We start from the raw sequence: 26,593 nt of genomic DNA, 5'->3' as shown, positions 1-26,593 counted from the left end.
ACACATTCAAAGTTTTAGCAATTTTCTGAACTGACTGACCTTCAGTTCTTAATATAATGATGGATTGCTGTTTATCTTTACTTAGGTGATTGGTTCTGGCCATTATATGATTTCTAACAGTTGTCAAATAAACCTGACTTCTGCACAACTCAACTGATAATCCCAACCTCACAAAGAAGCCAAGCATTAAAAAACATTGAATAATCTGTACAATTTTGTCCACCAACAATAGTCTATACAGAAAATTGTCTCCTCTGTTCTTACGTGTACATATCCTAGATTCTTTTTACTACCTTTATATTTAGATTTATTTTATTTATACTGTGTAGTCCGGTGGCAAGTAAATGCACCGAAATTCCGTTCTGATGACAACTAACTGGTGTGTTTTGAATTGCAATACAGTCTCTGTTCTGTTCTGTTCTGTTTTATTCTATTCTCATCTAAAAAGCTGATAGTGTCAAAACTGTAAAAAAAAAAATTGTCAGTCAGATCACTGAAGTTCTACTATTACCCAGTAAAATTGGTAAGGCACACTTTGAACTGTTTAACAAACAATCACATTTTATATTTCTAACAAAGTTGGAAAGGTTAGTCATATGTTTGGATTTAGAAATGATTAATGAAAATTGCCACTGTACTTAACGCCTCAGCTCTGAGTCATAATGCAATGAATAATCTGTTGTAAAAAAACAGACAGCCACTGAAAAAGACACATTCATAACTGTATAACTCTGTCAAATAGGTACAAACAGGTGTTTTCTTTGAGGAATGGGCACTTGTTTAGTGGATAAAAACTTATTCAGTTTCAGTGCAAAATGAAAACAAATCTGGAACAAGACTGAATCTTGTTTCAGATTATGCAAAACACAGAAAACGACAAATGAGCCTAAAAAAAATGTAATACAAATTATTGATTGTGGTCATAGTGAATTTGGGATTCATCAGTAATAGAGACACTATTACTCAATTTTACACAAAAACAGTTTAAACGTTGTTCCAGTCATGTAATCTGTATTTCTTCTTCAGCTCCTGTGAGAAGACAAAAACATCCAGTGGCTGTTGTTTATCCTTTCTATAAAGATTTGAAAACAATTCAGACTATTAAACTATGATAATACTACTAATATCATAGTTATAATAATAATAATCTAATATAATAATATAAGAGCAGTTATACCAGTAATAATATTACATAACCCGTCTTCTGTTGCATCGTTTCACTTGAACTCCTGTTACTTCTCATCCTGAAAAGGAGATCTAGACATGTCTCTTTATTTTTATACAGTTTTTGTTAGTACAGTTTTACAGTTGATCATGTACTGTACTTCTACAAACTCCTAAAATCAGTGCCCTCAGAGTCTACCCACTTTGCAGTGCACCCTCACAATCTCCACATCCCAATAAAGTTGGTGACAGATCAGCTTTCTCTCAGAAGGTTTGAGGTATTTTATTTTTCAAAACTAATAAAGACAGCTTAGGCTGAGATATGTTTGAGTAAACCTCCACAAATTGTGGATCCTTTCCCATTTAGTGCATCGTTCTCAAACCCTGTCTCCAGTTTTGCTGGTAAACAAATAACTGAGGCTGAGGTATGTGTGAGGGTCGATCTCGTTGTCAACCTCTGCTAATGATGATGGTCCAGTTTCGAAGGTTTATAAAAAAGGAACTGGACACACCATGACACTACAGTTCAAGCAGACATGCCACAGATTAATCTGAAACTTTCACTGAAACTCAGTGAAACTTTCCTGCTGTTCTGCTGCTTTTCTCTGAAATTTCTGAAAAACAATGTGCCATCATTTTTTTTTAAATCAGTGTTCATTCAGTTGATTACAAAAAGGTGATGGAATAAAGACCTCGAGGATCTAACACTGGAATTAAGACCAGAGGGATTTACTATGGTTCAACAAAATGCTCAGAAAAATCTAACACCCCAGTCAGAGACCAAAAAAAGGTTATTAGAAAGTATAACGGCAACAAATAAGGTGAGAGAGCATCTTATTGGTTAATCTTATGAATTAATGAAGCTCCCTTTGATAAAACGTGAGGTAAAACATATTCCACTAAGTAATTAATCTCACTCATTGCACCTCTCTGGTCACACCAACAACTTGAAAAAAACGTCCAGCAGACATTACAGTGTCTGGTGGATGATTAAAATCTGGACAGGAAATCCCAGTTAATATTAACATGCCATTACAGAAAGAGGTTAACTGAGAGGCAATCTGTAATGGACGACTCCTCTGGACCAATGTAAAGTGGATAATATGAGGTAGAAACATGTCAAGGAAAAAAAAACATTCATCAAATTACTGATTCCAATCAAGTCTTTGTCATCAGCTGTGAGCAAAGTGCATTCTTCTTAAGATCAATGATGGATAAACACTGATCGGTGAACTTCATAACACTAGTTTGCATTAATGACAAACGGCAAACTATTTTGACCATGTTGAGCTTTGAAGCAGAGCTGCACATAAACCTTTATAAAGTCTAAACTGCTCCATAGAAGAAGATGGTTTGGAAACAGAAGCTGATACAAAAACACTTCTATGTAAACTGAAGGAGCTCCATTAGCACCAGAGTTAATTATATTTTTAACTCCTTCAGTACAAAAACATAAACTTATAAAGCTGAGGTAGCATTAAAACTGTAAGAACTATAACAAAGCAGCTGCTTACCCTTTTACTTTCAGTTTATGGTTAGCATTTGTGCTAGCCACACAGTGTACCAATGAAAAATAAATACATTGTGTGAATAATGACAATATTGTGGTGTGAATAACAATCCAGCGAGGATGAACGAACATGTTTCAGATTTGGGATAAATAGTGTTTTTGGTAAAGTGATGATTAAACTTCTCTTTTCCACATGTTTTAGTCTAAACATAACAACATGGGATGCAGCAAGTCAGGGTGTAAAAATAATGGAAAAATCATTGAAAAAAACAAACAAACTAGGGAATAAAAGTGCATAAGTTTGTGTTAAATATGGGAGAGTGAAGGATGATGTAAGTGTGCACTGCTCTGTGGTACAGCTCTGAGGAATTGTGACAGTACTTTAAAAAAAATGTCAGCAGCCTCATTACAGTCAGAGCTGACCTCAGGAGTGATCTGTAATGGGCTGCTACTTCACATAAATACACAGCAGTTATTTACAAAAAAGTACAAAAATCGCCACTATAAACAAAGCTGGCACTGCATATAGGCTGCTCCTCCCACTCCTCACTGGTGTCGATGTCTCTGCCACAGGTTTCTTGAAGGCAGCTGGGAAGACATTGAACAAGCATGAGTGACAGGATCAATAAATATGAACTTCTGAGAAAACCTAGGTGCTAGTTAATAAAATGGAGTGTTTGGTAGCTTAAATGATGTCTTGGATAAGGGGGGAAAGACTATGTACTAGGATTACACAACACAAGTCCTTTCTTCCGTTTCCTTGGTGTGTGAAAACTATTTCCAAAAACCACAAACTGGCCACTTCACTCATTACATCTTGCTGCCAGGTTGGACCATCATTTGCCTTTAGAGTTGCCTCAGTTCTTCTTGGCATAGATTCAACAAGGTGCTGGAAACATTTCTATGAGAATTGGGTCCATGTTGACATAATGGCGTCACACAGTGACTGTAGATTTGTTAGCTGCACATAAATTATGTAAATTTAATTTTTTTTAAATCCAACATCAGTGTCTGACCTCACAAATGTACTTCTGGAAGAATAGTCAAAAATTCCCATAAACACTCTTAAACCTCGTGGCAAGCCTTTCCAGAAGAGTTGAAGCTGTTACAGCTGCAAAGGGTGGACTGACATCATATTAAACCCTGTGGTTTAAGAATGGGATGTCACTCAAGTCTATATGCACGTGAAGGCAGATGAGCAAATACTTTTGGCGATATAGTGTACAGCCCAGTTTGATCTTAAGTGGGTGGGGCTAGTGAAACTATAAAGCCGTTTAACCAGACATGGCAGGAGTTACCCTCTCCATCATCAAAGCTTTCATTAATGATGTGCTAAACAAGGTATTAACAGTTTCTCACATCATACATACTCATGAGTTATGATGATAAATGAAAGTGCTTCTGTACTTGCGAATGCTGCCTGTTTCCACAATAAGCGCAGACTGATCACTGATCTCAGAGCAGTGAAACTGGAGCCAGCAGTAGCTTGGCTAGTACAGTAATCTCCAGTTGTTTCTCTCTTTGATAGAGATTGCACCTTACCATTGTGCTCTTGTTCTGCCGTGCATTTAAAAAAATGTATGTGCACATCTGTCAGGGTACCTGAGTGGTTGACCTTGTTTTTTTCTATTTGGACTTTTGTCACTGTTTAGTTTCCCGTGTATGTTTCCAGTTTTATTGTGATAACCTCTTGTCTTTGTGCATTATGTTTAGTTCTACTTTGTCTGGGTCATTAGGGTCACTAGTTAGATTTATTCCAGCTGTATTCTCACCTGTTTCCAACCCTCCTCATTATCCAGTTCTTTTAAGCCCTCAATGCCCCTGCATTTGGGTCCTCTCTCCATTTTCCACCCACTAAACGTGACAGAATGATGAGACCTGTGACTCGAACACGGAATGGACCCAGCGGACTCTGAACTATACGAGCTGCAGCAGTCAGCGCTTTCCTTTTTGGAAACTTTGGGACTTGTCTGGCTCTGGGAGGGTCCTCGAAGGCACTGCGCTCCTCCACCTGCTGCTCTGCCTGCACCAGAGGGCATTATTTGCTAATCTTCGGCTGCTCACTCTTCCGCCTCTCAGCACCCTGCATTTCTGCCTGCCACCTGTTCAGTACCCAGCTACATCCATAAAGACTGTTCCGCCCTCTGAGGCTTTCACGAAGGACATTTACGCCTTCGAACCTGATCATTTCTCTCCTCCTGTGGTCATGCCAGAACCTCTCACTGCCTGTTTCTGCTCGCAAAGTGGTTCGGACCCAACCTACTACTACTACTTTAGTTTCCGGGCTTATGGTTGCTAGGGCACAGCCAGTCCCTGTCCTGGTTCCTAGAGGGGCTAGGGCTTAGCATGTCCCCGGACCCGTGCCAGTTCCTCAGGTGGGGGCAACTAGTGTCCAGCCATTGCCTGCTCCCATAGCGAGGGCAGCTGAGACCCAGTCCACTCCTTCACCCGTACCTGTTCCTCGGGTGGGGAGGGCTGGTGTCCAGGGAGTTCCTACGCCTGTTCCTGCTCCTAGGTTTAGGGAGGCCAGGACCCAACCCATCCCTGTACACTTACCTGTTCCTCATGTATCTGTAATAAAACCTTCTTAGCCAGCCTGGAGTCCTGCATTTGGGTCATCTCTCCATATATTGTGAGTGTATGGGCATCAGCCAAGATGGCTTGTGAAACTGCTTACTTGTTGAATTCAGTTGTGTAAACCCGCAAAGAGCAGCAGGTCAGCTGAACACATCATGTACACTAAGAAAACCTACTGAAGCTCATATTAATTATGTAAGTTGTGATTATTTTCCCCATTCTGAGACACTACACAGATCTTAGGGTTTCCCCACCTGCTGAATCCCACTGTAATCCCTGACCATACTAATTTTCCTGTTTAGGAGGTAAAGTTACTCTCTACAATGTAGGTAGCACGAAAAAATGTTGTTGTTTTTTTTCTATAAAATTTACTGCATGTATCCTACATAAACAGATTGAAACAGAGTACATTCATTACAATTCTAATATTATATTTTGATAATATAGCATGGGGTTTAGTTACCGTTTCTTTCAAGGGGATACTTTTAAAGTATTAAGTAATATTAAGTTGGCTATGTAGATATTTTAACATACACTTTGTGAATTTCCCCAACCTGAAATGACACATTTGTTCTTTCTTTTTATTCATTTATTTTTTTTACTATGATAAAGCTGGAAAAATGTCCCTTAGTGTAAGAAACACACTAATTGGGTATCCCTTGATTATCCAGGTCAAAATATTTCTTTCCTGTTTTGTTATTGTGCTGGATACCAACAAAGGAGCTGGTGATGTCGTCTTACCTTTAACATTGAGGTCACATGTTTTGTAGCTACTTTCTCTGTTAAGGACAATCATACAGTCATATGTCCCCGTGTCGTTAAGCCTTACATCGGTTAAAAGACATTCAAGCCTTCCTTTCCTGGCTAGCCGTGGATCACAATGTAGTCGCCCTCTGTAGTTCTCATCTGGGTACACTTCAGTGTCAGTGTCACTGTTATAGAAGAAAATCTGTGTCGTCCTTATCACATTCATTAGGTCTATTAGCAGGGAGTCAGGAGGCCTGTTGGTGTCATAATGGAGCAGCCAGATCATTGTGACGTTAGTGTTTTCTTCTGCACGGTAGACCTCCTGTTCTGCACTTACAGTGAATTTAGTCTGACCTGCAGGGGTTAAAAAGAAACCAACACAGAATCATTAGGAGTAATTAAAAAATTCTCAAAACTAAATGAGTATATAAGCAAATACCGGACAAATCAAGCCTTCAGACTGGGCGTTTAAACTCATTAAGCACACTGACAAGCTCAGAATTTAGACTGCTCTAAAGAAAAGAAATCCAAATACATTTTTTAAAGGTTTAAAATATGTACATGTCTGTATGTGTACATGTACACACCCTAAAAACAATCCATCAAACCTGTTACCACCACTTGATTAAATGCATGGCTGTAAGAGAAAAACTCAAATTTATTATTGAGATAAGTCTTCTGAGCTGTTGGGTTCTGTTGACTTAATAATTTTGGTAATTACATCAACCTAATATTGCACTACCACATGTAAGTAATGCTACTATTTAGCAATGTCATTTAGCCATTTTGAACTTTAGCATATGAATGGATAAGACTTATATACATATATTATAAATTTTGCTATCTAATTTCAATCACTTTTTTTTTTTTTTTTACCAAAGTTAGAAGCCTTTAAACTGTGAATACATGTGTGAGAAGGGGTCCTGTAGAGTTGGTCTGTTTGCCTCACTCGTTCTGTCTTTATAAAACTGGCCTAACAAAACACTATACATTATATTATATTGTAAATTATTTCGGTTACGCTTGTGATAAAGCTTAACTGAAGTATTGCTCTTGATCTTAAGACCAGTATCTATCACTATTACTTTTCTTGGAATAGTTGCGTTTTGGGAAATACTATGTTAATATGACAATATTAATAATATCAGAATCCTTTATTAATCCCTAACGAAATTATGTAAACAGTTCCCATACCAGGAGTCAAACCCAGGCCGCCTGGGTGAAAACCAGAAGGCCTAACCGCCAGACTATATGGGAATTTGTTAATAAGCTTTTAGTAGTATGATCCTGGCAAAGACTATGTGACTCTACTTGTCATTAAAACTTTATATAAGCAATGTGTGCTTTGAAAAGAAAATATTTGTGAAGCCTGGCATTTTTTTGTAAAAATGGTCGAAGTTTCATGGGGAAATAACCACTGCAAGCCTTGAATCTACTTTTATGGCTAAACGTGACCACTGGACCCCAAAACTGATGGACGTAGTTTCATCAAGGGAAGTGAGAATCGGGCAGATCAATGACATCTTTCCTGACGTATGATAATTATTCAAACTTTGGCTTCAAAATTCAATTTGTTGGCAGTCACCTACATAGTTTATACTTATTTGAATACTTATAGTTTTTTCTTAAATGGCACAATCGAAGTACCCATCCACTGAACCTGGGAGAGAAGGAAGAGAACTTTTTCATGGAGTTTGGTGTAAGTAAGTTAAGGACCTTGGGAAGAGAAGCAGGGTAGCATGGTGGTTAGCACTGTTGCCTCACAGCAAGAATGGCCTGGGTTCAATTCCACTCCTGCTTCCTCTTACAGTCCAAAGACAGGCAGTTAGTGGGGACAGGTTAATTGGAAACACTAAATTGCCCATAGGAGTGAATGTGAGTGTGATTGGTTGTCTCCTGTCTATGTGTTATCCCTGCGAGAGGCCCTAAGCCAGCACCAGTGCCCCCTGCCCGCGATCCTGAAAAGAATAAGCGGAAGCAAATACATGAAGAAAAGCGACTGGGCTTCTTTAGGTTTCTTGAAGACATTTGACTTCTCAGTGTCTTTATGAAACTTAAAGGACTCCACTCGGTTTTCTTTCCAAGCTCCTTAAATTACCATGGCCTGAGAACCTTCACAAACATGGTGTGAGGAATTCAGCATCTTGAACAAAAATCAAATCCACACTGATCACAGTGTGGATTTGCTCCTGCAATACTTAAATTTGTTATGAGTCCTGGTGTCATCCTGGACAGAACTCTTTCCTTCACAGCACATACAGTATAAATAATATCACTCGGTCTTCCTATTTTCATCTTCGTAATATTAACCTCCTTCGTCCTTCACTCACTCCAAACAGTACTGTCATTCTTATCAATGTTCTTGTCACATCTCGTTTAGATTACTGTAAGCTTCCTCAAACAAGCCTTCATGTTGTTCTGCCCCAAGACTTTGGAACGCACTTCCACCAGATCTCCAGACCACAAACTCTCTCACCACTTTTAAATCATGTCTCAAAACCCATTTATTCAGAACTGCATACCCTTCATCATGACTCCGTCTTAGTCACTTTAGGTCACACATTGATCAATAATCAAAGGAATTTGCAAAGAAAAGCGTCTGGACTTCTTTAAGTTGCTTGAAGACGTTTCACCTCTCATCCGAGAAGCTTCTTCAGTTCTAAGGTCAAATGGCCGAGAGTCCCAGATTTAAACCCAGACTCTCGGCCATTTGACTTTAGAACTGAAGAAGCTTCTCGGATGAGAGGTGAAACGTCTTCAAGCAACTTAAAGAAGTCCAGACGCTTTTCTTTGCAAATTCCTTTGACTACGATGACCTGGATGACTGAGAACCTTCACAGACACATTGATCAATAATCACCCCATATCACACACATGTCAGTGGCCCGTTCAGCATAGGTGTTGGGCATTACAAAAGGCTCCTTAAAAATTGTAAATAATGAAATTAGGGCTTCACTTAATCATTTCAGTGTCTGCATGACAAAGTAGAAGTAGAAGAAGTAGAAGTAGAATAGGGAAACAAATTTAATAACAAACTGGATATTTCTAATTAATTATTATAACTTGAGTTAGTTATCTTAACCAAACATCTGCTTTGGGGGGTATACATATACATATATATATACAAAAAACTTGAATTTTACAGTGTTTATTTATTGGATAAAATAAGTTAAATGTCACCGTTATTATTGTCCAGCCGGAAACAGGCCGGGGGTGTCAAAATTCAGAGGATGCGTCCACCTGAGGACCCGGCCTTCGTGATATAAGTGGGCCGAGAGTTCATTTACTAATCCTTGTTAGTAAATGAACTCTGTTATGCACTGCACAATACTGTTAATGGTGTGGTTATGAAAACTATTTTGAGTCCTGTATGTGTAAAATTGATTTTAAACGTTTTTTTTACTGCATTATATAAAAGAAAGATGCAAGACTTTAAGAAGTTCGGAGTGCATAGAAAGTTAACATGTACTGAACACTTGCTTGAAAGTAGTCCTTTTGCTAAATGTTTTTTGTAAGTGGTGTTAACATTTTACAGATTCAGCACATTTGTTACTGTGGTGTTAAATACATAAAGGCTGATTGTGTAAATTTGCTTTGATGACACAAATGATTTACTGAAGGCTAATGTGTTTATACATTTTGGGGAAAACAACATTTCTAGTTTATTTTCAATGTTTAAACATAAAGTGTTGAAAAATCTACAGTTACAAATAAAATCTTTAATTGCTTAGACAATGTTGAATTCATTTATTTAAGCTTAATTTATTTAATAACCTATTACAAATACAAAAACAAGAAAAAGCTCAAATAAATGATGATGAAGAAAATCAGCAAGTTAAATTTTTTAAATGATTAATTTAAAACTTTTGTAATGACTGCAATTAATTGCATAACAAATTAAATACTTTTAAATAATGTAGAAAAAAATTGTTAAGGAACATAATAATTGGTTAACTTAAAAACATTTTAAGGTGTTTACTCAAAAGCAAGTAAGGGTTCATTAGAATGACTTTTGATTGTAGAGACAAAATTCCCTTAACTTTATATAGTTTGGGTGTTCAATATAATTTTGAGATAAATTGTCGTAACTCAGAAAAATTAATTGAAACTGACATTTTTTTAGCTTACACATTTATTTTTAGAATGTGTAAGCATTAGAAACAGAAACATTAGCAGCTACTCACCGACTACAGCACAGAAGAGAGTCACTGTTAATGCTGAGAGGAAGAGAGCTGTGCAGCCTGGCATTCTTCATTGAGCCCTAAAGTGTGAAACCGCAGAACGAGAACATTTAACTACATCATTATTTACAACATTTATTAAATAACTCATATCACAGCTGCAGTAGACAATCAAGTATTTTATTATTTAGTGCAGCTTAGATTATCAGCTGTTATCTAATACATTTATTCTGACACGTTTTTTTGTTTGTTTTTTTTTTTTTTTGTTGTTGTTGTTTTTTATCCTTTCTGGACATCTGGCAGGAACACAGGCAAGCAACACATGGAAGGAGCAGAAAATAATTTAGGCCTAGTCGATGCAAATGCAAATGAGTGCAAGGTGGAGAAATGCAAACGACGTTTTTTCATTTAGTCGTGGTGATGTTTTCGTGGGTTTCAATTTCAGGCCACTGTTGTTATAACATTTCATTTAAAGCATACAGATGTCAGGGAAATCGGGAGATGTATGATGCAGCAGGCCTCTGCATAAATGTACTTACTGCCGTGTCTTTGTTTCCCGACTCGGACGCAGAAGCAGCGCAGGCTCAACAAAAAGAAACCCAAACTTTGATCGTTCTCTCAAACGTTCTGCGGTAGAATCCACATTTCTGCTCATCCAGAGCTCAGACTTTATGTCAAGCTGCACATGGCTCTTTTCAACGAGAAAAAACTTTCAGGACTTCCTCGTTAGTTCAGCCGAAAAGCCCTGCCCACCCGTTGAAATTTGCACACGTCTCAAGACCGTTTCATAAGATTCCCCTAAAATTCATAATTACAGCTGTCCAACACACTCAATCAAACACGGTCTAAACACCGTATAAACGTCATCTTTATTGACTGAACAATCTGTAACAGCGTTTGACAATATTTCAAAAATCTGTCCCTACATCTGTCTGTTGTTACATCTGTTTCACGCGTGTTTTGCTGTGGTTCCCCGTTATGTAGCAGGCGGGCGGGACCGTGACTTTCGGCATTTCCCTACACACTTGTTAAATAGCGGAGTGGTAGACGTCTGTTGTCAGAGTATTGTCTGAGCCAGTGGTAATGAGTCAGTCGTGGTTCGTGTGGAAATCCTCCACTAATCAAAGTCTTTTTGGGATTCCTTCTCGCCTGTTTTCCTGTCACCTTGCTTCGCTGTCACCCCAGCCGTCCACAACCTGAGGATCACTTCCACGCTCCCCAGTCTTCCTTACCGTGCTTCCTTCGTTTGTCTCCTTTGGATGTCAGTCATCCTGCCCGCCTACACTATCATCGACCCACGCCTACCCCGCCACGAGGTCCACGCACCCCGTCCGAGTCCTCAGTAAATGTGTGACAAGTAAGCGCTCCAATTTTTAGACTGAAAAAAGAAGACTGACCACCTTCTTGGATTTATGTGTTTTGAATTTAAGTGTTAATTTGACTCAGTTGTTTAAGTTGCTGCCAAAGTAAAACATCTGTGTGCAACCGATGTCCACTATTGAAGTCTCTCACCTTTCCCCGTTTACTAACGCTCGAGTGTCTCCGTGCGCGTGCTCCCTCGCCCCCTTATTGTTTTTGTGTTTTTCACTCTAAATAAATCTGTTTCACTACTACCAAGCGTGTCTGAGTGATCTGCTACCGGGGTCCACCTGTGTTATTTTTTAACAACCGTTTGATGCATGGTTAGGACACATTATTCAAAAACACTTTGTATACTCTTCATCCAGCACGTGGACGGACAGGAAGTTCATACAGTCTGGGTGAAATGAAATAAATGTAGCTGCAGACAGAGCATAGAAATAACGTTAAAGTGTCGAAACTTGTTAGTTGTTTGAGGAGTCACATGAGTATATATGTCACCAGTTTAATGTTTAATCAGAATCAGAAATAATAATGATGCTTTACTGCTTTGAATGGTTTCTGTTTTGAGATGTTCGGCTGCAATTTAGCAGAACAAACAACAAACACATAAAACAATATTAAAAGCTCATATTTCACATTTCCTCTTTTACCACAGTGGGAAGGGCCTTTGTGTGTGTGGGCGTGTGTGTGGGTTGCGGGGAAGGGGAACTGTGTTCTAACCAATGACCATAATTTAACTGTACAAAGTGTGTCAGTCTTGTCAGGCACAACCAGAGTTCAGCGAATTTATCCAAATTCAGTTCATTGAGGTTTTCAAAGACTTGGGTTTAATGTATATTGCCGCTATTGTCAGTGGCGGCTTTTGATATGGGCGACATGGGCCGTTGCCTAGGGCTGCATCGTGGTGCAACATGCATCAAAAAAAAAAAAAAAAGTTGCCCGCACCCATACTGCCCCGACATCATGCCAGTGCATTCTGGCGATTGCCGAACGGTTTTCTATCGCCCATTTGCGTGGAGTAAGGGTGCCCTCCATTCATGAGGTGCGCCTGCTGCTTGCTGCACAGGGAGGAGAGGGGCGGGACGGCGGGGATGCTTTGGCTGGCTGGAGCGGCATCTAATAACCAACTAGCAAAATAAAACAAAATAAAAGCAAACCAACAAATTAGGGCTATCAAGGTTAACGCCGTCATCACGATTAAGGCGATTAGAATTTTTTTTTTTTTTTTTTGCCTGTCCCATTTGGTTCTTTAGCCGTCAGAATTGTTGTCTGAAGACCAACAAGGATACCAAATGGATTTATTTTGCCAAATGGATCATCATGGCATTGCCGTATTGGTCCATTTGATCAAACTTAGTTATTTTTATTTATTTTATTTTCAGTTGTTACAGATGGGACAGACATGACTGGGGGATAGGAAAGGGAGAAAGAAAGAGAGGAAGGAAAAGAAAACAGAAGGAAAAGGGACAGTGAGAAAGGGCACTTACAAAGACAAAGAGGAGGAAAAAAAAAAAAAAAACATCTCCTGGATCACCTGTTGAGAGAAAAGGAGAAGACAAGCAAAAAAAAAAAACCAAAGCAACATACTAAACACAACACCATCACGTTAATCTAGCTAAGTGTGAACAGCAGTAAATACTAAATATTGAAAGTTGTTGTGCAGCACACAGGACAGACAGCGCACAATGTGCTTTGAAGTAGCAGCTACGAAAGGTGTAGTTTGTCTACGAACAGTGAACACCCGTGTGCACACCTGTGTGGATCAATGCGCTTGTATACAAAAGGTTTCCCCATGTAACGGTCTGCTAGAGGGTGTGGAGGCCCATAGCCCCGTCCCCAGGGCATGAAGCAGGCATGGAGGAGATCCAGGCTCCAGACCTCCAGAGGCCCCAGAGTGCGAGAGCCCAGGAGGACCACCGGAGGGGCATCCGTGCCACCTTCCTGGGAAGGGCTGAGGAGATCCCCAGACGAGGGGTCACCCAGTAGCCACGGAGCAGAAGCCAGAGGGGCTGCACCGGCGTGCCCGCCGGCTCTGCCGGCAGCCAGCTGTGCCAGAGTGAGCCGAGTTGCAGGCCCGAGGCCGGAGGCCCGAGGGCCCCTTTGCTCGGAAGAGGCCTGACCGAGCGACAGGCATCAGGCCCGCCAATTAGCCACCGGGAGTGAGCTGGTGCATACCTGAGCGCCCAGCCCGGACACCAAGAACCACCAATGCACCAACCCCTGAGGGCATCAGTTACCAGCAGGGAGTGTGGTGAGGGGAGATAGGCCTCCACACTTGGAGGGCCTGGGAGTACCAGGAGGTGGAGTCTAAGACCCGACCTGACATATAGACACAGACAAACAGGCACACACAGACATAAACATGCTTTCCCACCCTCATGCACACATATACAAACACTCAGCACTCACCCAACGTGAGGGACAGACATACATAGACATGTACACACAATCATACTCCCAAAACATACTCTATGCCCCGGGTCCAGGTACCCTCGCCCCCAGAGGGGGAAACGGCACCCAGACCCAAGATATGTGACCCTTTCCCCCGGGGTGGAGGCAAGCAGACCGCCCCAGGCTCCGCAGCAGCAGGGAGGCCAAGGCGATTAGAATTTTTAACGCAATCAACCCATCTGCAGCGCAGAATGGACAAACTTTGAGGGAGGGAGTGCACCAAAACAGGCTAGGACCACCCCTGGCTATTATCTACAGCTGACCCGAACTGTGGCGATTAGGATGTTGAAGGTTTCACAGTCAAGGGGTAAACCCCACAATGCCAACCTGGGGAATTTCACCCAGAGAATATGGGTGAAATTCCCCAGGGCGGCATCGTGGTGGGGGCGTTTGAAACACTGCAAATTACTAAGAAGGCACCCAGGTCTGTAACACCTGAGACACGGGCGTGGTTCAGAGTGTAAAATAAATAATTTATTAACAGAAATGTAAAACAGACATCGGAAGAGCCAATAATTTATTTGCATGTGTACTGTTAGCGGATTCAGGCTTACCAGTGGGCGATGCATAAATAACCACAAACCACAGATGATCTTACCACCATAGGGCAAGCAGTCACCCCCACTTTAGGCCTTTAGATCCTGAGTAAAAACACAACTTATTAATAGACTCAAAATCTGAAATCAAATACATCCTCTGTGATTAACCCTACTGCACAAACACACTGGTGACCTGCAGCTAATAAAAGGGCATCATTCCAGTGATTTAGCAAAATTAAGCATTTATAAATCAATCTTTCAGAAACCAAACACTCAAACTACCAAATAAATTTAATCTTCAGTTTAGAGCAGATGACCTATCGATTAGTACTGTGAAGATGTTACAGACACAAACTTCACTAATTAAATAACTTACATTAAAACACATTAATAGCTTCCATAGATCCCACATATGGTTTAAACACTATTTTAAAAAGGAGACTTCAAAGACCCAAGTAAAACACACAGATCAAATGTTCTGGGTCACCACAAAAATCTAACACAAAAAGCTGACTCTAAAGCAAATTACTGCCCAGTTACTGAAAGGACAGGAAGAAACCCAAACAAAATGGAAAAGAGGCAGCAAAGGCCAATAGTAAGCTTCTGCAGCACCAACCCTTGAACACAACTCTTTACTGCTGAGTGCAATAACTGAATGTACGGCACAAAATAAAAACATACTCGTAATCCACAAGGGGAAGACTTCAGAGGAAATAATCCCCAGGTGATCTCTACAAAAGCAATCAACCGAAAATAAGTAGAAATAAAATAAAACAAAATAACACCAACTATTGATAGTAGGACCATGTAACATGACTGGCCACTAACCAGTCATTAGCAATTAGCAAATGTAATATTCATTCTGCTTTGCATATTTCACCCAGCCCAAAAGTCACATTTACACAGCATACAACAAAGTCAAGTACACTTATTAGTAAAGGCAGAATTGCATTACTGCAGCTCATAATGGGCCAAAGTGTTGGTGTCATCTGCAAGCAAAGAAGTCCAAATGTGACTTAATGGCGTTAAAAATTTAGGTGATACATTTCCTCATGGGGGTCACTGAGACACAGTCACTGAGAAATGTCTGAGAGGTCATTCATCAGGGACACATGTGTGAGTCATCGTAGTTCAAAACCATGTTTTAAATCAAAGGTGGGTGATGAGGCCCACACAGGGACAACTGTAAGATTGTTCAGGGGTATGAAGCTCATTCATCTGATGCTCCAAGTTTGTTCTCTTCTTTATAGCATGGTAGTTAAAAATAAACAATGTTCTTGTGCCACTGTGATAGCTTTTGATAGGTATTGACTGATGGCTCATTTTCAAAAATGCACCACTGCACAATCACAAGTTCATAAATCACACATTTCTTAGTGTAACAAGTGCCACCTGGAAGTTTGCTGCCTTCTGTCGTGTGATTGGCAGGGGAGGTTTGAAAAGGCAGTAGGTGTGTGAGGTGAGGTCAGCTCTCTTCTAGAGATGATTAACTCACTCTGGTGTGAGTGGGTATGATTTTTGTGGCCACAAGTTTTAAAGGTTGAATTGATCAAGATCTAAATCGACTACGCGTTTGCAGTGTTTGGCCCACAGGTGAATTGATTGTGGTGTCTCTAAACGAGGGTTTGACAATTTGCAGTGCTATTTGCTTGCACCTTTTAATAGGTTTCATGTGCAGCTTGGATATTAGTAGAATTTGTTATAAATCCTGTCTGTGAATAAATGGTAACATTGTTATTTAATTGATATTGGGCATTTTATTCTACACCTTAGTGTTCTGTCACATTTTTGGGGTTGTCCAAAGGATCCAAGGGAGTGGCTGCTTTTTGTCTTTTTTATTCATTTTAGTTTCTTTTGCAAGGACAGGCTTGCAGGCTTGTAGACTTGAGTGAAGAAGCAGCCAGTATTTGATTGCCATCATGGAGGGAGATGAGCAACAAGCAATGATCCAATCTATACAGGAGTTGGAGAATGAACTTGGAGACTTGAAAGCAGCATCTGTGGGTACTAGGTTTGTCACGTTATAGCCGGGGCATCCAGTATAAAGAGCAAGATTGGTTCATCCCTTATTCTACCCTAAATGTCACGTATATTGACTGTTACCTGCGATATCACATACAGTTCATATTTACACTATGTCCAGCTGGTTGTGCATTGTGCTACTGGCACACCACAGCGTCCCTTATTTGATAGTTAAAACGCTGGCAAACCTAGTGGGTTAAGAGGCCCTCAACCTCAACAGGAGCTACAGGAAGTGAGTCAGAGACTGAGATACAACCCTGCATGACAACGTGGTCACTGACACTAGATGAGTAGATTGAGCAGATAAGAGACCTTGTGCACACAAGAGGCAGAACAGAAGAGGAGCAAGCTCAAATTGTTTGTAACTTTTTAGAGGGTACTGCCATGGATTGAGATAGTTTTTTTGCCAAATGATCAAACAGAAAATGATGAGAAAATTATTGGTGCTCTGAAAGAAACTTAAGGTTGTTTCGATTCTCACATTTCTTTGCAACACAGATTTTTCAACCATAAACAATTAGTAAGCGAATCTTTAATTGAATTTTCTCTTTCTTTGATGGCCTAAATAGATCAAATTATTAAAACGGATGAGGAGGCAGAAAGAGAAGCATCAAACGATCTACGTGTCAGAGATAAGACATTGAAGATCAGGCTGGGAGACAATCAGTGCCAATCCACAGTGGACAATTCGTGAGATGAGAGCTGAAGCGATCAGTATAAGAATCAGCATCTTAGGCCCAGATATAATCAGTCTATTTCACTTTCTGCAGATATACAAGCTTCTTGTGAAAGTTTCGATTCTAGATATGATTTAAACATTCAGAGCTCATACAATGAAAAGGTTCAAGTTAAGCCTGATTATGCAAACACACAGCTGCCCCTCCAAACTCAACCCCTCCCCTCCCCCGTATATGTGCACATTCTAACTGTATATTCAGAGCAGCACAATGTCATACCTTAAGTGTTGCTCGGAAACTATATTATTATGCTGCTGTTACTGCTGTGCAATATATTTATTTTTCCTAATAACATGAACAGTTTTTCCCCTAACAAGAGTGTCTATACAGAGGAATTTCTCTTATATTCTTATGTGTACATATCCTAGATTCTTTTTTTTTTTTTACTACCTTTATATTTAGATTTTTTTTTTTTTTTAATTTATACCATGTAGTCCAATGGCAATTAAATGTACTGAAATTATGTTCTGATGACAACTAACTGGTGTATGTTCTGAATTACAATAAAGTGTCTATTCTATTCTATTTTGTTCTATTCTAATCTAAAAAGCTGTTTGAGCCAAAACACTGTAAAAAAAAAAAAAATGTCAGTCAGATCATTGAAGTCCTACATTCACCCAGTAAAATCAGTAAGGCCCACTTTAAACTGTTTAACAAACAATCACATTTTATATTTCTAACTAAGTTGGGAAGTTTTTTTTTCTAGACAAATGTTTGGTTTTAGAAATGATTTAAAAAGAATTCATATCTATAAAAGATGAAGAGACTTGTTAAAGAAAATTGCCACTGCACGTAGCGCCTCAGCTCTGAGTCATAATGCAATGAATGATCTGTTGTCAAAAAACAGACGGCCACTGAAAAAGACACACTCATAACTGTATAACTCTGTCAAATAGGTACAAATACAGATAGCCGGTATTTGCTTTGAAGAATTGGCACCTGTTTAGTGGTTAGAAAGTCCCCTCACATTATCGAGTTATGCAGTTTCAGTGCAGAATGAAAACAAACCTGCGGAGACTGAATTTTGTTTCATTTTATGCTAAACACAGAAAACAACAAATTATCCTAAAATTTGTTAATTTAAATTATTATGTGCAGTCATAGTGAATTTGAGATTCATCAGTAATAGAGACACTTTTAATTAATTTTACACAAAAACAGTTTAAACTTTGTTCCAGTCATGTGATCTGCATTTCTTCTTCAGCTCCTGTGAGAAGACAAAAAACATCCAGTGGCTGTTGTTTGTCCTTTCTATAACAATTTGAAAACAGTTCCAAATATTAAAATATAATAATACTAATAATTATATACTTATAATAAATTATAGCAGTTATAATAATAATATATATCCCGTCTCCTGTTGCCTCATTTCTCATGAACTCCTGTTACTTTTCATCCTGAAAAGGAGACCTGTCTCTTTATTTTTATACAGCTTTTGTTAGTACAGTTTTACAGTATTATATTAGTATATACATATATATAAAAATTGTACTTCTCACATTGATCCTTTTTTTTTTTTTTTTTTTAATTTCCCAACTATTATTTGGCATAAATAACATTTCACTTTATATTTTGCTGTGTCATTCTGTGCCAGATGTGTCTGGTACAAAACCTAACTTCCTGTGCACATGGGTGAGGAGAAGCTTACATGTATATCATTATAGGGAGATGTTAGTTCAGTTTAAAGGTTCGGTCTCTTTATCAAACTACATTCTTGTTACCATTTTGTCACTTCTCTCTTTTTACAGACTTATTGTGTCCTGAGTTGTTTTAATCTTCAGTCAGCGATTTCCGGGTTCACCACAACCACATCGTCACAAACCTCATTGTTTATCTAGCAGTGCTCTCCTGAACTAGTTTCATTCTTGCTAATCTAAATGAGACTGTCACTGCACTATTAAATGCTGTCAGGCAACATGCAGTCTTACTAGGTCTAACTATGACAGTGTTTCTTTTTAAGTTGCAATCGCTTTGCCTTTTATCCCAGTTTAGTTTTAGCTGAATCGTTATGTTTAAAAATCAAATGTAGAGTAGATTTTGGTAGATGTCAGTTTTATCAGTTTCCACACTGACACATTCATATTCCAAGCACTCATTTAAAACGGTGGCTCCTCCCTTTCTGTAACCGTTGACACGATGATTTGTGGTATCAGAGTTTCATTCATGGCTTTCTTTCTCATGCATGAGGTTAACTTAGGGTGAAGATATTCAGAGTAGATTAAACTGAACTTGATCACCTTTTCTGAAACCAAAAAACATACTGCAGGCCTTTGGTGGCTGTAATTTTTTTTTTTAAAATCTCTTGACCCAGCTTATTATTAATAGCTTATTATAAGATAATCTTCAACCTTCCTTTTATCTCAAAAATTCTTAAAAGATTAGTTGTAAAACAGCTTATTGATCATCAAATGATCTTCTTTTGGCCTCTGACAGTGGACTCATCTCTGTGGTCGTCCTAGTATATTATATTGTATTGTATTGTATGTACACGTTTGTAAAATAGTTTTCAGTGTGGACAAATTGCTTTGTATTGTATTTTATTTATTTATTTAGTTAGTTAGCACTAAATCACAACAACAGTTGGCTGAAGGTGTGTTATATTGTAAGGTAAAGACCCTACAATAATACAGTCCATGTTTCTAAAGTAGAATCAGAGTGGCGATCACTTTAAAATCTCTTTGTGCTGGTTTTCATTTTTCCTTGTGTTTATACTAATACTAAGAGAAATATGTGTGCCTCCAGCAGGATAAGGACTTGTGTCGCTGTGTGGGACTGTGGCAGTGGCGGTCCTAGCCTGTTTGGCGCCCGGCGAACACTCCCTCTGCCCCCCACACACACACACACACAAAAACATATTAAGGATTATACATTAACATAAAACTGTTGTCGGAACCATACTGAATTTCGCCAGAGAAACACACACACACACACACATATGAAGAGAGAGAGAGAGTATGGATTGTATGCAAACGGCTACCAAACAGCCATCATAATTCATCATACAATGAGAACAGGACAAATCAACAATTGACAATGATTAATTAATATTAAAGTCTGTAACATAATGTCTTGTTTGGAATTTAGTCTGTTACTGTTACTATTTTTACCATTTCTTATTGGAGCAACTGTAATCCACATTATTTCCTTAGGGATTAATAAAGTATGATTCTGATTGTTTCAGGATGACCTGCCATTATCCAATCACACATCTGCTTATGTGTATCTTTTGCTCGTTTCTCCTCCTCTTCTTTTCTCTTTTTTCTAAACTAAGCACCTGATGGCTTTGAACTTTTCTTGTCCATCTTCCATTTTGCACTCCATCCTCCAACCCGAGGATCACCACAACATAACCTAATAGACCTACACCTTAGTTCACAGATTCACTTTGTCTAAGGTGTATTTCTGAGATTTCACACAACCCAGGATTCAAATCATGAATACATAATGGGCTTGGATTTACATTATTATGAATGAAATGTGCTCTATTTGGAAGCAGCCGCCCCCCCCCTTTCGACGGCGTTGTGTGTGAGACTTTAAATCATCAAACTGTAAATTATAAATTTTAAATTGTCATTGATCCCTTTACCCCGAGTCCTAAAGTGTATATTTATTTTCTTACTCTTCTTATAGTTATTATTTGTTTACTTGCACTGCTGTAACTGGAGCCCCGTCGTCTCGTCTCTCTATATACTCGACTGTATGTAGCGGAGATGACAATAAAGTTTACTTTGACTTCAGCAGCGAGCAGGCGCACCGAGGGCTCTCGCGCTCACTTTTCGCGTATTGAATTTCGAAAAAACACCGGTGCAAATTATAAGTCTGTATCATGATGTCTGGTGTTTTCGTGTTTGTTGGTTTGTTTTTATTTTGTTTTATTTTGCGAGTTGATTATATGCTGCTCCAGCCAGCCAGAGAATCCCCCGCCGCCCCGCCCTCTCCTCCCTGTGCCGCAAGCAGCAGGTGCACCTCGCAAACGGAGGGCGCCCTTACTCCCAGCAAATGGGCGATAGAAAACCGATCGGTGCCTATGCCATTCCCAATATGCGCTGGCTGATGTCGGGGCAGCATGAGTACAAGCAATTTTTTTTTTTTTTTTTGCCGATGCCCGTGATGCCGCCCCCCACCACGATGCCGCCCCGGGCAACCGCCCGTGTCGCCCGTATCTAAAACCGCTACTGGACTGTGGTTTCAGGTTTATATTGAAACAGTATTATACACAACACTTTTTCTTATGAGTAATGCAGTACATTGCTTAATTACTCCCAGAAAAAAGTAATTTGTTACTCTATTCATTACATTACTATTGAATTTCTCTGTAAATTGACCTGAAACACACTATCTCATAATTACATTTCTTTTTTTGAGTAATGACCCAACGCAGATCACAACAAAGAGGGGAAATACCTCCAACAGAAACATTTGACTATTCAACATGCAATTAATTTGCATGAATGTAATGACTTTAAATTTTAAACAAATATAAGAATGAAGACAACGGGGTTAACTCAGAACAGTAATGTTGTTGGTAATGGTGTTTTAGTTTGTTTGTTTCATCATTTGTGAATCTGCGTATTTACACATTTTGTCTTGGTTTATATGAAAGAAACTATACTGTGGTGGGGTTTGTTTGTTTCTTTGTTTGATTTTTTGTATTTTTTTGTTTTGCTTTGCTTTTGATTGATATGTTTGTTTAATTTAAGACTGAAAGAAAATTAAATGAATGAGAGGTACCTGAGGGGGTAGGGCCAAATAAGTGTGTACTTCTGCCTATACTCCTTTTCAAACAAAAGAATGAAATGATATTTTTTAATGATGATGAATGTACATATTTGAAATAAAAATGAACCGAACCGAACTGAACTTTGACATGCTTGCAGATTTTGGTGATAATGAGCCAATGAGAATTGATAAGAGATCGAATCGATGAGTGATATCGATAATGGAATCAGAATCGCTAAATTCTTATCAATTCTCATTGCTAGCTATCAGGTCCTGGAGGGAGGAACTGGTTTGCTTGTGGCAGATCATAGGAGGGGAGACAGTTTTGGGATAAGATTTCTGGGTTTGAAAACCGGTTTGAAGAGAGATTCTTTGGGCCCCTTGGAAAACAGATTGAAGAAAGAACAGAAACACCTTATGGCACAGAAAAAAACCCACTCTACACTAGGAGAGGCGTGATTACCACTTGGCTAAGCAGATGATCTAATCGAGGGTTCCTGGGCTGGTTCTTAAGAATTAGCAGAGATCCTTTCAGTGACTGCTGCAGGTGGACTGCAGTTACATCATACACTGGCCAATATGAACACAGCTGAGAGCAGCAGGCTGTGTAAAAATGTGTTTTCCTTTTGATGTTTGCAGTCAGGTGATTCGTATTTGGGCTCTAAGCATTTTCCAGTGCCTTTCAAACTGTGAACAAAGGAACCCTTCAAACTGAAATAACTAATTTAACTAAACTTTAAACTAATTTAAATCATCACAATTTGATATTCAGATATTACAGCTCTTGTCAATACTAGCAAAGTTTGATCATTTACCTGCTGTCTTCATCCTTAAAGGAAAGTTATCCAGATTAATCAAATATTTGGGACTAACAGACAATCTTGAACAAATGCCGAGTGTTCAGTGTTCGTCATGGTTGTGAGTGCAGCAGGAAAATTCACAAAAAATACCACTCAGCAAATTAATAATGAAACTATTAGTTGGCAGTATTGGTTTTGAAAAACAGTGGGAGACAGTGAGTCAGGTAAAAATAACTTTTCAATTTCTCAGACTAAACGTCCCTCCTGCTGAAGCGGCCTTGAAAACCGCATCTCTACCAGTTTCATGTTTGAATCTGACTAATGTCTTCTTGTCAGTCCCTCCCAGTAGACAGAAAAACAGTCGCTTTTGTTCAGATGCTTTGAAAATAGGTCAGATTTTTATCTAATGTCATCAAGTGCAATTATCGGTTGTGTTTGGGACATGCACACTTTAGAAATATGTTGTTTTTCTTAGACACTGTTGGATGAGCAGTGTTAAGTTTATTTACAATCAAACTGTTTTCAGTGGTAAATGAGTGAATTTCCTCTTTTATTTTTTTACTGTACGTATATAATTAAAATGCATTTACATTTATAATAATAAAGCATTAAACACAAACTGTATATATTATCAAAGCAATAATAAAAGAATTAATCTACATAGAACAGTCATTCAGTTCAGTTCACTTCAGTCAACTCAAGACATTTCACACTGTAAGGTAAAGACCCTAAAATACTGGAGACAAAACTTCAACAATCAGATGAGCCCCTATGAGCAAGCACTTGGTGACAGTGGGAAGGAAAACTCCCCTTTAAACAGGAAGAAAATTTGGACAGAACCAAGCTCAGGGAGGGGCGACCATCTGCCACGACTGGTTGGGGATGGGGGCAAGAAGAGAACAAAGGAGAGCATAGAGAGACACATTAATGACATGCAGCAGTGGTGAGTAAAGAAAAGAAAGAAAAGTGTGAATGAGAAGAAACGGTCAGTGCATTATGGGAGGTCCCTCAGCAGCCTGAGACTATTACACCAGGACCCAGGTTCAGGGTCAGCTGATCTAATGAAAATAGCAATGAAAATGTATGCATGCCTCCTAATGATATTACCCAAGTGAAACATGTATAATGTACATTATATAAAACTTCTTCAATAAGTTTGCAGCCAGAATGGAAGAAGTGCAGCTGAGAAATGTCCATTCACATCTGATGTAACAGATCAACCAATTGTATTTGCATTCCACCAAATCAAGAGTCACCTCATGGTGCTTTGTCTTGTACGGCAAAGACTCTACAATACTACAAATAATGGGTGTTAATCCATGATTTACAATCCAAAATAATCTTTATCTTAGACCAGATCATGGTGCAGCCCCTTAGCTCATCCTGTGTTGGAAACCAGATGTTTTAGCTCTTCCCCTTTGAGTCCAACTTAATTTAATTAGCTGCCCCTTATAAACAGAACATTTCAACAGTAGGTGGGTTGGTCAGTCTGAAGCCTGTATTTTTGGCTCAAGGAGATTACTTATACATAAACTGACCTCATTTTCTGAAACTTTGGCCAAGTCTAACATGAACATCCATCACTACAACATTACATAAGGGAAAACAGAATAGATCCACTTTAAAAATGCAAGATGAAGAACAAACAAAAAAATCGTATGAAAGCATAAGAGCTAATTACATTAGTTTAATGATCTCAGTGTGTCATTATCCAAGAAGGAAACTGTTACAAGACAAATGTAAATCAGAGAATAACTCTTCTGTCACACAGACTTTGACCTCTGATATTGATAGTGTTTTTGAAAAGGTATCACAATGGTCAAGTTAGTCTGTAATATTTAACACATAACCATCATTCAAGTTAGTGTCAGTGCTCAGTGCGGAGCTTCTCAGTTCACAGATGAAAACAGCACCATGATGAGGTCTACTGACTAACATCTATTTGAGGTAGCTGATATAATTAATTTGTAAAAGCATCAGATTTTTAACTTTAGTGCTTTGTAACATATAAATGAAAATGATATGTCTTAATACGCACCAAAAGAATTTTTCCCCTCTTCATTAGTAAATAACAGAGTTCCTCCTTCCTGAGATTTTACATTTGGATGGTGACTAAATGCATAAGCAGACAGTCTTATCCAACCTAAGTTAAAAGAAACTAATTCTCACTATTTGGTGAACAGAATTTATACTTTGGTAAAAACTGTTTCCACATAGTTTGAATACAATTTGTTTATTTTGTTTTTCTTGGCTCTGAGAAGAGAGAAAAAAAAAAGTGCATATCCCTGCACTAACACAAACATTAAAAAAATTAGTGCCCTCAGAGTCTACCGACTTTACAGTGCACCCACATCATCTCCACACCCCAACAAAATTGGTGACAGATCAGGTGTCAGTCAGTAATGTTGATGCATTTTATTTAAAAATAATAATAATAAGGCAAATTAGGCTAAGGTATGTTTGAGTAAACCTCCACAAATTGTGGATTGTTTGTTTCCCATGTAGTGCATTGCTGTTGAACCTTGCCTCCAGTTTTGCTGGTAAACATACATCAGTGAGTTAATGAGAGGTGATGGAATAAAGGCCTCGCAGTGAAACAACAAACAGATCTAACACTGGAATTAAGACCTGGGAGATATAATATGGACCAGGTTCAACATAGCTCAACTTTCTTTATGTTAGCTCGTTTAACGAAATCTAAAACCCCAGTCAGAGATGAAAATTTTTATTTTAAGTTATTAACGGCAACATATAAGGTGAGAGAGCATCTCATTGGTTAATCTTGTGAATTCTTGAATAATATATACATTTATTCAGTCCTGCTGTTTATTTGTAACATGAAAAACACCTGCACATTAGAGCTCTGAAACCTTGAACACACACTTAAATTTCAGTGTGTGTTCAAATATGACACTGTCTCATATTTAATAAGGAGACTAAAAACATTTAAAACATTTAAGAACAAATTATTTTACTGATTCAGTATCCTGGGTAATAACCCACAAAAAGAAGAAGCTGTACTTCCTGTAGGGAAAATGATTTTGTGTTTATCTTAGCTCCCTTTGATAAAACATATTCTACTAACTCAGTCTCACTTCATTGGACCTCTCTGGTCACAAAAACAACTTAAAAAAACCTTCATTTCACAGTGTCTGGTGGAGCTTTGACTGCTGGCCAGGAAATCCCAGTTAACATTAACATCAGCCTCATTACAGAAAGAGCTGAACTGAGAGGTAATCTGTAATGGACGGCTGTTTTAAACTAATGTAAACTGAATAATATGAGGTAGAAGGAGGGAAAAAAGAAGAAAAAAACATTCAGCAAATTACTGATTCCAATCAAGTCTTTGTCATCAGCTGTGAGCAAAGTGCATTCTTCTTAAGGTCAGCGATGGATAAACACTGATTGGTGAACTTCATAACACTAGTTTGCATTAATGACAAACAACAAACTATTTTGATCATGATGAGTCTAAACTGCTCCATAGAAGAAGATTCTTTGGAAACAGAAGCTGATACAAAAACTTCTATATGTAAACTGAAGGAACTCCATTAGCACCAGAGTTAATTAGCAGCATATTATTAACTTCTTCAGTACAAAAACTCTCCTGAATTTGTTGATATGAAATACTACAAAATGAATATTTGCTGATTACTAAATAAGAAATGACCAATTCATTGGTCGTTACTTTTCTCTTTTCCATGTGTCTTCAGTCTAAACCTGACAACATGGGATGCAACTGGTCAGGGTGGACTGAAGTCATTAAAAAACAAAAAACCTTGGG

At 38.7% G+C, this 26,593-nt stretch overlaps 1 protein-coding gene and 1 long non-coding RNA gene across 2 annotated transcripts in view; one reads left to right on the top strand and one right to left on the bottom strand.

Moving 5' to 3' along the window:
- The window catches only part of LOC116333427, a 493,334-nt gene that overhangs the window by 434,040 nt on the left and 32,701 nt on the right, over positions 1 to 26,593 (top strand). The gene's annotated exons all lie outside the window — the stretch shown is intronic.
- On the bottom strand, positions 588 to 10,899 carry LOC120438206. Its single transcript, XR_005611716.1, has 4 exons — positions 10,719 to 10,899; positions 10,183 to 10,259; positions 5,993 to 6,352; positions 588 to 3,262 (listed from the first exon to the last, which is right to left on the bottom strand). It is a non-coding gene; the product is annotated as an uncharacterized LOC120438206 (long non-coding RNA).

Source organism: Oreochromis aureus, linkage group 3, assembly GCF_013358895.1.
Source record: "Oreochromis aureus strain Israel breed Guangdong linkage group 3, ZZ_aureus, whole genome shotgun sequence".
Classification (NCBI taxonomy): domain Eukaryota; kingdom Metazoa; phylum Chordata; class Actinopteri; order Cichliformes; family Cichlidae; genus Oreochromis; species Oreochromis aureus.
This window is presented reverse-complemented; position numbering and strand designations above follow the sequence as displayed.